The sequence below is a fragment of the Lutra lutra genome, chromosome 13 (genome assembly GCF_902655055.1).
Source record: "Lutra lutra chromosome 13, mLutLut1.2, whole genome shotgun sequence".
NCBI lineage: Eukaryota > Metazoa > Chordata > Mammalia > Carnivora > Mustelidae > Lutra > Lutra lutra.
The window spans coordinates 29,120,881-29,136,425 of record NC_062290.1 but is presented as its reverse complement, the minus strand read 5'-3'; the positions used below and the strand labels follow the sequence as shown (position 1 = coordinate 29,136,425).

At 44.6% G+C, this 15,545-nt stretch overlaps 1 pseudogene; it reads left to right on the top strand.

Moving 5' to 3' along the window:
• Positions 1-9,789: 9,789 nt before the first annotated feature.
• Positions 9,790-11,306, top strand: LOC125082961 (60S acidic ribosomal protein P0-like; annotated as a pseudogene).
• The last annotated feature ends 4,239 nt before the right edge of the window (positions 11,307-15,545 follow it).

The window sequence follows — 15,545 nt, the reverse complement described above, 5'->3', positions numbered from 1 at the left end:
AACTGGAATCATCTGCAGGTTCGGCTGGGCTGACATGCTGCTGGATTCACTGGCAGGGCTGTTCTAGATGCTGCTGCAGCCTGTCCTGCTGACCAGAGCGCCCCCTGGGCCTCTCTATGGCTTGGGCTCCCTGAGCCCTGTCGACCAGGCCCTGGCCAGGGTTCCACACCTGGGACAGGCGACCCCTGACAGAGCGGCGTTCTCACACATGAACGTGCGCTCCAAACACATTTTGCTTCCTTCTCTTTTTATTTCACTGGTGAGGAATCACACGTCCTTGGCTCTTCGGTGCCACTCTCCCTCGGTGACATCCAATGTTCCGTGTTTTTCTGTGAGGGAGGAAAGAGCAGAAGGAAGAGATGGAGGAGACCCTGGAGACCATGCAAGTCTTCTTTGGGGCACCAGACCCCTCCCTGTCGTAGAGGACAAAAAGCTGTTGGCCTTTTGTCACTGAAGTCCTCTAGTAACAGGTGTGTGCGCCTTCTCCAGGGCCACCCCCCGGGTTCTGGGCTCCATCTCCTGGGGCAGCTTTTGTCGTCCTTTGGTGGCTCAAGTGTAGGCAGGTGATCCTGGTCTGCCTTTCCCACCCCTGCCCCCGTCAGCCTTGTCCCTGGAATTCTGGGAGCCTTGGTCACATGATGGTCACACTGTTCTGGGTGTCAGCCTACTTGCAGGACGAATAAAGCTGCGTTTCCAACTGAAGAGTCCTCCTGTGCCCGAGAAGCTCTCTGGTTAGGGAACCTCCCCAGAAAACGGTCTCAGTTGGAGTCAACCATTCACTGGGTGGGGTCTGTCCTTGTCTCTCTTCCTGCCCACCTTCCCACCTCTCCAGGTCAGGTCAAGACCATTCCTAGAGGGGGCGAGAGTGACGTCCTAAAAGAAGTACACTTGAGGGGCACCTGGGTGGATCAGTGGGTTAAAGCCTCTGCCTTCTGCTCAGGTCATGATCCCAGGGTCCTGGGATCGAGCCCTAGATCGGGCTCTCTCCTCTGAGGGGAGCCTGCTTCCTCCTCTCTCTCTGCCTGCCTCTCTGCCTACTTGTGATCTCTGTCTGTCAAATAAATAAATAAATAAATAAATAAATAAATAAATAAAATCTAAAAAAAAAAAAGTACACTTGAAATCCTGTATCTAGTATTTTGTAATGTTTAGAAATAATTCTTCCAGTTTCAATGTCCTTTTATGTATTTTCTATTGCTTCCCTGTGAGTCTTTCATCCACGTGTGTCCAAGGCTCCTCCCCTCCGTGTGACCTGGCTGCCATGTCTCCCTCTCTGAGAAGCCTGTTCTCGCCCGGAATTAAAGTAAACACAGCCCCTCCTGGGCTTCCTCTCCCCTTCCCTGATTTGTTTTCCCAGAGCCTTGTCTCCAGCTGACATACTGTTCACTCTGTGTGCTGCATGTGGCTGTTGCGTGTCTCCATACATCGGCCCTGAATCTACACCGAGATCAAGGATTTTTGTTTCGTTCACCTCTGTCCTCAGCAGCCAGACAGGACCCGACACTGGGGAGACACACAAATTCTGCTGCCTGACTGAATTAATAAGTGACGTACACAACTTTCAAGTGAATACATTCTCACAGTGTTGAGTCAAGCGTGAAGAAAAAACAGAGTCCCCTTTTGGTTCTCAATTTCTCCAACCCACATTCCCCTGCCTGAGGCAAGTGACCAGAGCCATGAACGTAGGGCGATTAGTAGTCCTGTTCCTTTTCCTTTACCTAAGAACACACGTTGTTTGTTTTGTGCTTTTTTCCCCCTTAATTCACAAAAGTTGTACCACATCATATGTTTGTAAAATGCCCTTTTCTCCCAACATCATAGCTGGCTTGGTCAGCTTTCCCTGTTTGTACTTCAGACTCTGAGGGTTGACTTCAAGTGTCAGCTTCGGGAGGCTGTGGTGCCCAGCTCTTTGGTCAACACCTTTCTGGAACTTGCTGTGAAGTCCCTGTGTAGAAGTGATTAAAATTGATAACCAGTTCACTTCAGATAAAGAAGATTTCTTTCCATACTATGGGTGGACATGTGGGAGAGGGATGGGAAGTCCTCCTCCACTCTCTTAGGAACTCTGGCCTGGTCTAAGAATTAAACTGACATAAGGTAGTTTCACAGGAAAAAGTATACAAGTTTTATTGGGTTTTTATATGCACTTGGAAGACTTCATGAGAGAAGGAAGACCCAAAGAAGTGACCAAAGCCGGAAGCTCCTAGACCTTCCAGACAGAAATGACACATTTGTAGAGAAATAATAAGAAAAAGGACAGTAAGTTGTGGGAAAGGATGAGGAAACATCTGTAGGGGCTGGAGGCAGAAGGAGTGGAAGATCGGGGTTATTTGGGAAGTGTGTTTGCACAGATGGCGGTTCAGTGTGGACTCCCAGACTCTGGTGATTAGAATGTTCTCTTGCTGGTTCCTTTCTCAGGGGATAGAACCCCCTTCTTGGGGGAAATGCTATGACCCGCTTTTGGAAAGGGGATGTCAGAGAGCCCTTCCTGCCTCCTCTGCTTCTCAAGTGCCCTCAGCTGAAAATAACCCGTATGTCCACGTGGTACATTCTGGGGGAGTGTGTCCTGAACCCCTCCAGCCTCACCGATCAGTTGGCTGTCTTAGGAGCAAACCTGGAGTTTCTGGGGAAAGAAGGAAATTGCCTCAAATATGCCTCAAATATGCCTCAAAATTGTGACATAGTTTTGTGTGTGTCTGCGTCTCTATGTCTGTTTGTGTGCCTCTGTGTGTGGGTCCTAGTGGTTCCGTTTCTCCAGAGAACTTAGACTGATACAGAGACTCACTTAATAGATCCACCCACCGTCCCCCACTTTCCTCCATATTGTTGTTTTGTTTCTTTCTTTTCCTTCTAGAGAAAAAAGGAGGTGATGAGGTTACATGACATGAAAGTGAATCCAGAGAGTAAAGAATGTGTTATCATTGGGTTAGGAGAAAGCAGAGGGCCTTAGCATGAACCTGTATTGATTTCCTTCTGCATTTGTCTACTGTGATGAGAAGAATGCCTTTGTGTAAAACTAGGGAAGATATTTATTTCCTCATTCAAAGAAGACTGGAGTAGGTGTGCCAGATGTAGGACAAGACTTTTTTTTCTTTTTCCAGATATTCACTTTGAGAACCCAGTAGAGTTCCTGATGCTAAAACTCACAAAACTGTGGAGACCCCTCCAGGACCCCATAAAGTTTTCAGTGAGGTCCCTCTCATCCTCCCACTGCCATGCACAATGTCTCTTGCGTCCATGGTAAATATTTATTCTCAGCCTGGGGAGTTGCCTGGGAGTCCTGTGGTAAAGAGGTTTATTGGACTGCTACTAAACTCATTAGTAGCAGACCACACATCTTTCAGATTAGAGAAACACCTATATTTAGAACATGTCTCAAGAGAGCTCTCCTTCCTAGCAGTTGCCTTATCGCTATTTATGAGAGGATTGACATGAAAAGAAAACACAAACACGTATAAGGACTCTCTTAACAAAAGAAAAGCAATTAGACCAAGAATTAAAAACTTCATCTGACCGACATTCCCTTCTTCTACTCCCCTTCATCCCCACCTCTCTGTCCCGACCCTTCAGAAGGTCGTTTGGATCTCTGGGCCCCTGGTCTGAAACCTTTCCCTTCAAAACCCACCCCCAGCTCCTCAGCCAGTCTCCTTCGATCCTAAAACTCCAACTTTTCCAAGGAAACCCCCGAAAACAGCCAGCTGCTGTTTAACTATTCTTTTCTTTGTAAGATTGATAGAGAGTACCTCAGCCAGATCTCCTGGCTGGCGAGACACAGTTTACACATGTAAATGCTGAATGTCAAGAAAGAAATCCAGCGGGAGCCCCAAGAAGGCAATGGAGCCTGTCTTGCGGGGCCTGATAATTCCTCATCTCCTCAGCACTTTGTCAGCAAGCTCCGCCAGTCTCAGGCCTTCCTAGGCACCATCCTTGATGAGGGTTGCCTGGACCCCCATTGCAAGGAATTCATGTCCCCTGGACAGTAACAGACCCTTTAAATTATAAAGTCCCTTTACTTCTGCTCTCAGAGGATCTTACCAATTTAGAGAAGAATTTAAAAAATCAGTAGCCTTTTACAATGCAACTCGCAGAGGTCTTCACGGGCTACTGAGGGGAATCCTTCCAGCCCAAGAGTATATGGCAGATACCAGGCAGGCCAAACTACCCCCTCCCCAATGGGAAACAGAGGGCCAGAGCCAAGGACAAGCTCAACTGTTCAAGGGTTAATAGGAACAATGGACGAAGCCTGTTCTTCCCAAGTGAGTTGGTCTAAGTTTGAAATATACACTCAGAAAGAAGAGGGCTGCAGTTGTGAATTATTTTATAGAAACTTAAAAAGGCACACTGTTTTCAAGCTGGGAGCCCCAGAACATAGAAATCTTCTAATTTCTGCATCAGTGGGAAATTTTCTTCCTGATATTAAAAAACAAATCCCTAGTAGTATGGTCATTTGGACAGGACAACTGCTAAATATTAACAAGGGAGATAGCTACTTTGAAAATAGCTTGCAAGAAAGCTGAACAACAAAAAAAAGGAACTAGGGGTGCCTGAGTGGCTCAGTGGGTTAAGCCTCTGACTTCAGCTCGGGTCATGATCTCGGGGTCCTGGGATCGAGCCCTGCCTCGGACTCTCTGCTCAGTGGGGAGCCTGCTTCCTCCTATCTCTGTCTGCCTGCCTCTCTGCCTACTTGTGATCTCTATTCCCTCTGCTTCTGTTCAGCCTGTGGAGTCTCAGGGACCCATCTTACTGCCTGAGGCCCAGCCCAGCCCAGCCCAGTATCTTCAGGCCCTCTTCACACTCAGACTGGCTACTGTCTACCTGTTGGCCAGCCAACCTTTTTTTTTTTTTTTTTAATTTATTTGACACAGAGAGAGAGAGATCACAAGTAGGCAGAGAGAGAGGCAGAGAGAGAGGAAGGGAAGCAGGCTCCCTGCCTAGCAGAGAGCCCGATGTGGGGCTCCATCCCAGGACCCTGGGATCATGACCTGAGCCGAAGGCAGAGGCTTTAACCCACTGAGCCACCCAGGTGTCCCAGCCAGCCAACCTTCTTGGTAAAGATTTGTCATCCACAGTTAATGCCACTATAAACTGAGATGAAAAGGCATTTTTGTTTCCTTAGCTTCAGGCCAATCCCCGAGTTTCCTGCTTTCTTTACTGAAAGCTCATCCTGATATAAAACTCTTCTGAAGAGGAGGGGTCTTTAAAAGATGCCCCCATCAGTCTTGAGACCGCACACATGAATGAAATTGGGTTGTTAGGAAGTGGGGGCCTGTGCGCATTTCTTGGGAGAGGAGCCCACCCTCTCCTTCTGTGGCTCAGCACACTGTCTCCAGAGATTCAGAGCAGAGACCAACCCTGTAACAGAATCTCTCTTGAAACACAGCACCCTACCCTGTAGCACCCCAATCTTGCCCATAAAGAAAGAAGGCAAATTTGTAAAACTCAGAGGGAAACAAAATCCATCAATGTATAGGACCTAAGGGCCATAATCTCTTCGATAATTCCTCGGCACCCTGTGGCTCCCAGTGCACCTGAAATTCTTCGTCATTCCTGCTGATGCAGCCTGGTTTACAGAAATGACCTCTGCGCAGCTTCCTTTTTAATCCCACTGTACCCCGGCCCCTGGTTTCTTGTGCTTTGCATTTGAAGAGAAACAATTACTGAAATCTATAAAAAATTTATCAAACTCAACATCCAAAAACAATAATCCAGTTAAGAAATGGGAAGAAGACATGAATAGACATTTTTCCAAAGAAGACATCAGATGGCTGACAGACACATGAAAAGATGCTCAACATCACTCATCACCAGGGAAACACAAATTAAAACCATGATGAGATAGCACCTCACACCTGTCAGAATGGCTGAAATTAACAACACAGGAAATGACAGGTGTTGGCAAGGATGCAGAGAAAGGGGGACCCCCTTGCACTGTTGGTGGGAATGCAAACAGATGCAGCCACCCTGGAAAACACTGTGGAGGCCCCTCAGAAAGTTAAAAATAGAGCTACCCTATGACCCAGCAATTGCACTATTAGGTATTTATCCAAAGGATATTAAAGAACAGATTCAAAGAGTACATGCAACCTGCTGTTTCTAACAGTACTATCAACAATAGCCAAACTATGGAGAGAGCCCAAATGTCCATGACAGCCCAAATGTTGACTGATCAATGGATAAAGAAGAGGTGGTATACATATACAATGGAATATTACTCGGCCATCAAAAAGAACGAAATCTTGCCATTTGCAATGACATTGATGGAGCTAGAGTGTATTATGCTAAGTGAAATAAGTCAGTCAGAGGAAGACAAGCACCGTATGATTTCATGCATATGTGGAATTTAAGAAAGAAAACAGATGAACATACAGGAAGGGTGGGGAGGAGAGAGGGAAACCAGCCATAAGAGACTCTGAATGACAGAGAACACATTGAGGGTTGATGGAGGGAGGTGGGTGGGAGATGGGCTGGATGGGTGATGAGGATTAGGGAGAGCACTTGTGATGAGCCCTGGGCATTCTATGTAAGTGGTGAATCACTGAATTCTACTTCAGAAAGCAATATTGCACTGCATGTTAACTAACTAAATTTAAATTAAAAATAACATAAAATAAAATAGAGACAATTAACCTGGATTTGCATACCCCAAGGGATATTGTGAGTCTTCCTTAATATTTCGCCAAGTCCTTAAAACCCATCTAGATGCTATAACCTTTGCCCAAGACTCCCTCTGGTACAATGTATAATGATGTTTTAGATTGTAATTAAACGAAGCTGGGAGCTCCTTCATTCACTGAAGGCACTAGCTGAGTGAGGCCATAAACCTGCCACACCTAAACTTGAAAGAGTGCGGACACTGTTATCTATTTAGGATGATGAGACCTTTTAGGAGATACCTCACGGCGTTCAAAATCTCACTCCACATCTTGTGTCAATTTTGTCCATCCCTCTCCCCAAAATGAAAACACAGTTAAGTAAATTTTTAGAGGCAGCTGGCTGTTGCCTCGAAAGAGTTCCTAATTTCTCAATTTTTGAGAAACCTTTATATGCTCTCCAATCAGACATCAATCCAGAGCCTAGTTCCTGGACTCCAGAGGCGTTCACCTCCTTTGAAGCTTTAACACTGGAGCTGTCCACCCCCCAGCTCTCAGCTTACCTCATTTTGACAAGCCGTTTCATTGATACTGTCATGAAATTCTGGGACAAACTTGGGCCTCTCGGATGCGGCAGTAGCATATTTCTTGTGCCCAGCAGACCTGCTGGCATCCCCATGCTTATGCATGGTCGCATCTGCTGCCTTAATTGACAGAGCCAGCACTCTGACATCAAGCTCCCTTAGTCGCCTGTGTGTCCCTACGAGGTGCCTGCTCTCTTACATATTCCTAAAACACAGCCCCTCTCTACATGGTGACAGATCCCTTACAAACAATCTCTTTTAACTAATGCTCCTTCATCTCACTTCCATTGCTGGTGAGGTTACAACCGAGGACCTATTACTGCTCTCCACCCCCCTTCTAAAATCGTTGTTCTTCACTGCTCAGCCTGTACTGAGAAAGCTGATGTTATACCTTTAGAAGATGCTAGGGCTGCCAGAGCTGCTAAGAATCCACCCCAGGCAGACCTCCTGATCCTCTCTCCACCCATGTGTTAACCCTACCTTTATCCCAGACCGACACCTTTAATTATCCAACAAATGCCCCATAGTCTTCCAAAGACAGTTGGATATAAAAGGTGCCAAATAACCATGAGAGGGATTATATCGTGGGTCAGATGGACTTCCTAGAGCATCCTTTTCTTTAAACCATTTGGTTTGTACTTATCTCCCACCAAATTGACACACGTGGAAAGATAATTAAGGAACTAAAAGAATGTTTTTGCCTTAGCATCTACAGCATTCCTGACCAGATTATTTCACAGTGCGCTACTTGTAAATGTCAGCAGATTCCTAGAAATCATCAGCATACCCCAAGAAGTCCTCCTAGGCCCACTTCAGTTGGATTTATAGATTTGTCCCTAGCCTGGGGCTACTCTCACTGTTTGGTCATTGTCTATATGCTTAATGGATGAGCTGATGCTCTCTGACTAGACATGCTGATGCCACAGCAGTAGTAAAGAAATTAATACTGAGGGACGCCTGGGTGGCTCAGTTGGTTGGGCAGCTGCCTTCGGCTCAGGTCGTGATCCCGGCGTCCTGGGATCGAGTCCCACATCGGGCTCCTTGCTCATCGGGGAGCCTGCTTCTCCCTCTGCCTCTGCCTGCTATTCTGTCTGCCTATGCTTGCTCTCTCTCTGACAAATAGATAAATAAAATCTTTAAAAAATAATAATAAAAAAATAATAAAAAAAGAAATTAATACTGAGACCATCCCTCATTTTGCCATTCCTTTATAGATTAAGTCAGAAAAAAGGAACTCGTTTGATAGCAGAGATAAGCCACCCACTTGCAAAAACTCTTGGGTACATGTTAAAACTTCATACCCTATGTCATCCTCAATCATTAAGGCAAAAGAAATGTAAAAGTCTAGACATGAGAAGAACTGTAGGAAACTACCAAGAAATTAAGTATGAATGGCCAGCAACATTAACTCTGACCCTTATTAGGATCCACAGTTCACCAAATAGGAGACATAGATCAATCTCTTTAGAAATAGTGTTTTCTTGTCAAAGCCTACTGACATCTCTAAGCCTTCCATTCATGGAATAAGTGAAAAACATGATGTTATGACTAACTCTAGACAGGGACTACCTCATCTACCTGAAGCACATTACCAACAGGTAAAAGAGGCATGACCTCCACCAACTGCTGAGGCTTGCCACACCTTTCAGCCAGAAGACCAAGCAGACATCAAGGTCGTTAGAAGAAAGCATGTGCTGTCACCTCCCTAGGAAGGACCTTATGAAGTGGTGCCATCAAAACACTGCCATTGAAACAAACAAAAAAACCTGCCCGGATTCTCACAAGCCATGCCAAAATAGCTTTTATTTAAGGTTTTATTGAAGAATGAGTTTTAACATCAAAAGGATACAGATGCAAAATTAGAACTTAGTTTTTTTCTCTGTAAAAAAGGACAAAAAATTTTCTTACATTGTTGGTATGCTTATGACAAAAAAATTATAAGCAAAGTTTTTCCTTGCATTTGATGTGAAGGCTAATGGTCTAGATATACAAAGTTCTAATGTTTGTCTTTATCAGATTATTCAAGAAAACTGAGTCTTAATATTAAAATAGCTGAATTTGGGGGCACCTGGGTAACTCAGATGGTTGTGTCTGCCTTCATCTCGGGTCATGATCCCAGGGTCATGGGATCGAGCTGCACTGGGCTCCCTGCCTGCTTAGTGGGGAGCCTGCTTCTCCCTGTCCTTCTACTGCTCCCCCTGCTGTGCTCTCCCGCTCTCTCTGTCAAATAAATAAATAAAATATTTTTTAAAAGACCTGAATTTTGTTCATTACTGTGTAACCTGCATTTGTCTTTAAAATCTTTTACTGTTGGGACGCCTGGGTGGCTCAGTTGGTTGGACGACTGCCTTCGGCTCAGGTCATGATCCTGGAGTCCCAGGATCGAGTCCCGCATCGGGCTCCCGGCTCCACGGGGAGTCTGCTTCTCTCTGTGACCTTCTCCTCGCTCATGCTCTCTCTCACTGTCTCTCTCTCAAATAAATAAATAAAATCTTTAAAAAAAAAAATCTTTTACTGTTGGCCCTCTTCTCTCCAGGTGTCATTGTGAGAGTAACATCGTTTTTCATCCCTGCATGGCAGTCTCTGATTCACCACCATGATGCCTGGGAGACAGAATGACCTGGAAATCCAACTACTTCCTTAAGATCATTCAGAATTATCATCCAAATGCTTCATTGTGGAGCAGACAAAGCGGGTTCCAAGGAGACACAGCAGATCTGCATGTCCCTCCATGGGAAGGCTGTGGCGCTGATGGGCAAGGACACCATGATGTTCAAGATCATCTGAGGGCATCTGGAGAACAACTGAGCTCTGGAGGAACTAGTGCCTCATATCTGGGTGAATGTGGGCTTTGGGTTCACCAAGGAGGACCTCACTGAGATCAGGAATGTAGCGGCCGGCGCGACAAGTCGACCAGGAACGTGAGGGTAAGAGGATGAAGAAAAGAACTCGAGAAGCAGAGAGATGGGGGGCAGGAGGAGCACTGAGGAGGATGTCCAACAGTGCTGAGTTTATTCAAAGCATTAAGGCCATATATATAGTGATAATAGGAGAAGCAATACATCTGTGTCTAGTTAAATAAGCACGAGTTCCCATAATAAGTTTCACAATTAACTATAAGCAGACCTCATGACGCCAAATGGCTGATGCCAGTACAATTGTCCTGTATTGATGCAGCAAACCTGAAAGTAATTTATGGGCTGTACTAGGGCAGCAAGGACCAGCCATGAACTTACAACCCCAACTGAATTGTTCTCATTTGTTTAGCAAGCTTGTGGGAAGTCACGTAGGCAAGCGCATAACACATAGCATAGACCCTTTCTCAGTGCTACTCAACTTTTCCCATCCTAAACCTTTTGTTAGGTTATTCGGACTTTATTTTTTTATTTTTTTTTAAGATTTTATTTATTTATTTGACAGACAGAGATCACAAGTAGGCAGAGAGGCAGGCAGAGAGAGAGAGAGAGAGAGAGAGAAGATGAAGCAGGCTCCCTGCGGAGCAGACAGCCCGATGTGGGGCCCGATCCCAGGACCCTGGGATCATGACCTGGGCCGAAGGCAGAGGCTTTAACCCACTGAGCCACCGAGGCGCCCCGGTTATTCGGACTTTAAAGGAGGCACAAATCAGGGCCTGGTTTGGTCCTCGTCTCAAGCCTTATTGCGGCCTCCCACACTGGAACATGCTTCCGACCAATAAGGTGCAAGCTGCCGCCTGTGCTAGTGCCCTAGTCCCAGTGAAGTCACTGTGGCAGCCCACCACACTGGTCTGGGGCCAGAGAAGACCTTCTTCCAGACTTTCAACATCACCACTAAAATCTCCAGGGGCACCATTGAAATCCTGAGCGAGGCACAACTGATTAAGACTGGAGACAGATTGGGACCCAGTGAAGCTGCACAACTGAGCATGCTGAACTATGAAGAGGAGATGCCCTCTTCTCCTTTGGGCTGGTCATCCAGAAGGTGTTTGACTACAGCAGCATCTACAACCTTGAAGTGCTTGACATCACAGAGGAAACTGCACTCTGGCTTCTTGGAGGGTGTCTGCAGTGAGCATGTCTTGCAGATAGGTTACCCAACTGTTGCATCAGTGCCCCATTCTACCATCAACAGACACAAGGAGGTCCTTGACTAATCACCAAAAAAGCAACCAATTCAGCCCACTTTATTTGTGAAACAAAGGAATAAACACTTACTTTTCTTAAAAAAAAACAACCAACCAACCAAAACCTTTTATTATCACTTCAGTTGAATAGATAAATATTGTTGCATAGTGATCTATGATCCTATTTAATCAAATGTTCAAATATTTTTTATTTTTTAACACAAACTTTCCAAAATCAAATTCTAAAATGAAGTATTTGACCACAATGTAACTACAATATTCCAGAGGATCCCTGCAACATTTTCAAGAGATTTGGTCTCTTTATAAAAAAAAAAGGGGCTATTACACTAATATGACTTATTTGGTATGTTAAATTACATATGAGGCATTGTCAAGTAGGGGATACTAAGCACTCCTAGATTATATTTATGCAGAGTGTTATTAAAATAAGTGTTCTAGAAACTGTATGAAACTCCTAGAAATCTGATATGTCCTGACATATTTTTACTTGAACTGTTGTGTGTCACAGAAATAACCAATTTCCTTATCAATTACATTGTAATGATCGCTCATCAGGTCTTTAATCATGGCTGTTTTTAAGTCTTTTATCATTTACAGACAAGTATAGGTTTACTCAGATGCTTTTACAAAATCTTCCTGCAAATGTGCTTCATCTACAGTGAGACTGACGGAAAGAACTTTTGAATATAGGTCGTTCATATGAAATTTGCAGGGCTTCAGGAAAAAAGGTACTTTTAGTGATCCAATGATTCCAAGTCCAAGGGTGGGAAAAAATGGAAAAAGTTAGTTTGGAGAATTGTAGTCAGGCTTTGGAGGAAACTAGAAGAAATTAGGATCTAGTCCCGTTTATAGGGAACCCTATCCGAATCTAATATCCGCAGAGGCGTGTTATTGAAACACTATATTTTCTCTATAATCACCCTCCTTTTTACCAAGGACAGCCAAGTTAAGACCAATTTATTTGCGAAATCAAGTTGTTTTTGTTTTTTTAACTTGGCCTGATTATTAAATTGCTGTAAGTCGTAGCTTAAGAGAAAAAAGGTTTCCTAGGATTCCTTACTAATTAAAGCTCGCAAACATCTGTTTTCTTTATCCTATTAATTCATCATGAATTTATTGTCTCTCTGTCTGCAGTGTAGAAAAGCTGCCTGCCTTGCTTACAGACTCAGCTATAAGTATCAAGCTGTTTTTCCAAGTGGCTTGATTGGCTCCATAAAGTCTGCCTGAGTTCTTTAAAGCGGTCTGGTCATATCTGAGCCTGTGCATGTCTCCTTTCGAATATGACATTTCAGTCAGAGGCTTGGTAATATGACAAGTGTTTCCAATTGTGTCCTGTTACTAGGAGAGCAGATTCTTATTAAATTTATGCAAATAAACATGGAAGAAAATATAAAAGTACTCGCTGAAAGATTTTAAATTCTGGACAAGATAAATAACTTTATTCACAAAAGTGTATTTTATCCAATTGCTGTGTGCCATAGGATTGACTTTTTTATTTATTTATTTATTTTTTATAAAGATATAATATATTTTTATCCCCAGGGGTACAGGTCTGTGAATCGCCAGATTTACACACTTCACAGCACTCACCATAGCACATACCCTCCCTAATGTCCATAACCTCACCCCCCTCTCCCGACCCCCCTCCCCCCAGCAATCCTCAGTTTGTTTTGTGAAATTAAGAGTCACTTATGGTTTGTCTCCCTCCCGATCCCATCTTGTTTCATTTATTCTTTTCCTACCCCCCAAACCCCCCATGTTGCATCTCCACTTCCTCATATCAGGGAGATCATATGATAGTTGTCTTTCTCTGATTGACTTATTTCACTAAGCATGATACCCTCTAGTTCCATCCACGTCGTCGCAAATGGCAAGATTTCTTTTGATGGCTGCATAGTATTCCATTGTGTATATATACCACATCTTCTTTATCCATTCATCTATTGATGGACATCTAGGTTCTTTCCATAGTTTGGCTATTGTGGACATTGCTGCTATAAACATTTGGGTGCACGTGCCCCCTTGGATCACTACGTTTGTATCTTTAGGGTAAATACCCAGTGTGCAATTGCTGGGTCATAGGGTAGCTCCATTTTCAACTTTTTGAGGAACCTCCATGGTTGCACCAGCTTGCATAAAATTGACTCTTTTAAAAAAAGAGCTTATTTTATGGGTGCCTGGGTGGCTCAGGGGGTTAAAGCCTCTGCCTTCAGCTCAGGTCATGATCCCAGGGTCCTGGGATCGAACTCCACATCGGGCTCTCTACTCAGCAGGGAGCCTGCTTCCCTCCTCTCTCTCTGCTTGCCTCTCTGCCTACCTGTGATATCTATCTGTCAAATAAATGAAAAAAATCTTTAAAAAAGAGTTTATTTTAGAAAGAGAGATAGCAATCGGGAAGAGGGGAAGAAGGAGAGAGAGCATCTCAGGCGGGCTCCCCTCTGAGCGTGGAGCCCAACATGGGGGGCCATGATCATGACCCGAGCTGAAACTAAGAGTTTGGTGTTCAACTGACTGAGCCATCCAGGTGCCCCTGAGTTGCCTCTTATTTATTATCTGATCATTTGAAGCAGAGGCTTAACTTTGAGAACACACCTGCATCACCGCCTCCTGAAGTGAATTTGACTGAACTGACCCACTGCCAAGACTGAGAGACTGGTTTAAGGAGATGAAACCATCTATCAGCTCAATGTTGAATGTGTGAAACTCCCAGAAAAGTTTCAGAGGAAGGAACTGTGTTGACCAAAGCCAAGACACCCAAAAATGTGGATCGAAAATCTGGGCTTACGTGGCTGGGTGACAAAACCACCCTTCCTAGCCGCCAGAGCCACGCCACAAGCCTCTCACATCAGCTGTTTTGCAACTTATTCTGCTCTCACAGACTGACAGGATCATAAGAAAAATGGAGAGGGAAAGATATCGACACTATCAATGGCAAAGGTCATGGAACACTCCAGACTTTGAAAATCAGTCTCCAACTTAACCTTGTCTGTAAACCACACTATAAAAAGACACTGGTCTTTTTCATGTGGCAGCAAAGCATAGAGAGGGTTCCCGCCTGAATGGCCACGGCCATATATGGCCTTTGGATTTCTGGCTCTCTGTCACTGAGTGTGCCACCTTAAATGCCCGCCAAATTACACTTGTTCATAAAATTGTGCCACACAAACATGCCTGTTGAAAACTCATAGAAAACCTGCTGCTGCATCAGAATTCCAAGTTCTTGTCAGCATTAAGGATCTTATTCCTAAATTTCAGAGATTGTGAACTAGAAAAGGCAATCCTAAATCTCTCTGGTAATGAAACACGGGTTCAATACCACTATGCAGGCTTTGAAAATACTCTAGTCCCAAGGTAACAGCTCAGACTGTGGGAATCCGCGTATCATGATGTTCCAGATACAGTGTCTGCCCAGCAGGGGGCGCTCGCCCACTCATCAGGGAAAACCTGCTTTTAGGTAAACCCAGTGAGATGCATATCTAATTTAAATCTGTTTTAAAAAAAGAATTAATACTTACCATTAGATAAATGAAACGCAGACATTTGACAGGGCTGATCTATTTTGAGGGTTGTGGGACTGGTTTCATGATGTGTGGGGAAATGTGTTCTTTTCTGTTTATTCATCCTCATGCTTTTTTTCCCTCCCCCAAATGTTTTGAGTCCAGATGACACCCAATGTTACATTAGTTTCAGGTGCACAACGCAGTAATTTGCCAACTCTATACAGTACGCTATGCTCACCACAGGGATCGCTACTGTCTGTCAGTTTCTCACTGTACCATTACAATGCTATTGCGACACCATTGATGATATTCCCTACATTGTGCTTTTTATTCTCGGGTTATTCATTCCATAGCTGGAAGCCTGGACCTCCCATTCCTCTTCACCCCCTTTATTCATCTTCATTCTAATCTATGTTCTTTTTACTCATTTACTACCTGGATTTCTCTCTCCACAGTCCCCAGCTCAGCTAGTAGTCTGTAAACATCCCAGGGGAGTTTTAGAGGAAGAGACTGTGGGGGCCCAGGGAGGACACTCCAAAATGTGCCGCAATGGTACATGGATTTATCTGGATATGAAGCTGCTTGGGAAACAGCGGGTGCGAGGGCACCCAGGCTGTCCTCTGTCCTCCCACAAGCAGGTACCGAGTCTCCTGCGGGAGAGGTGCCCTCCCTGTATTGCGAAGTAAAAAGACATCCTTAGCCGCGCAGATGGGACTTCAAAGCCGGGAAAGCTGTAGAAAGAAACCTT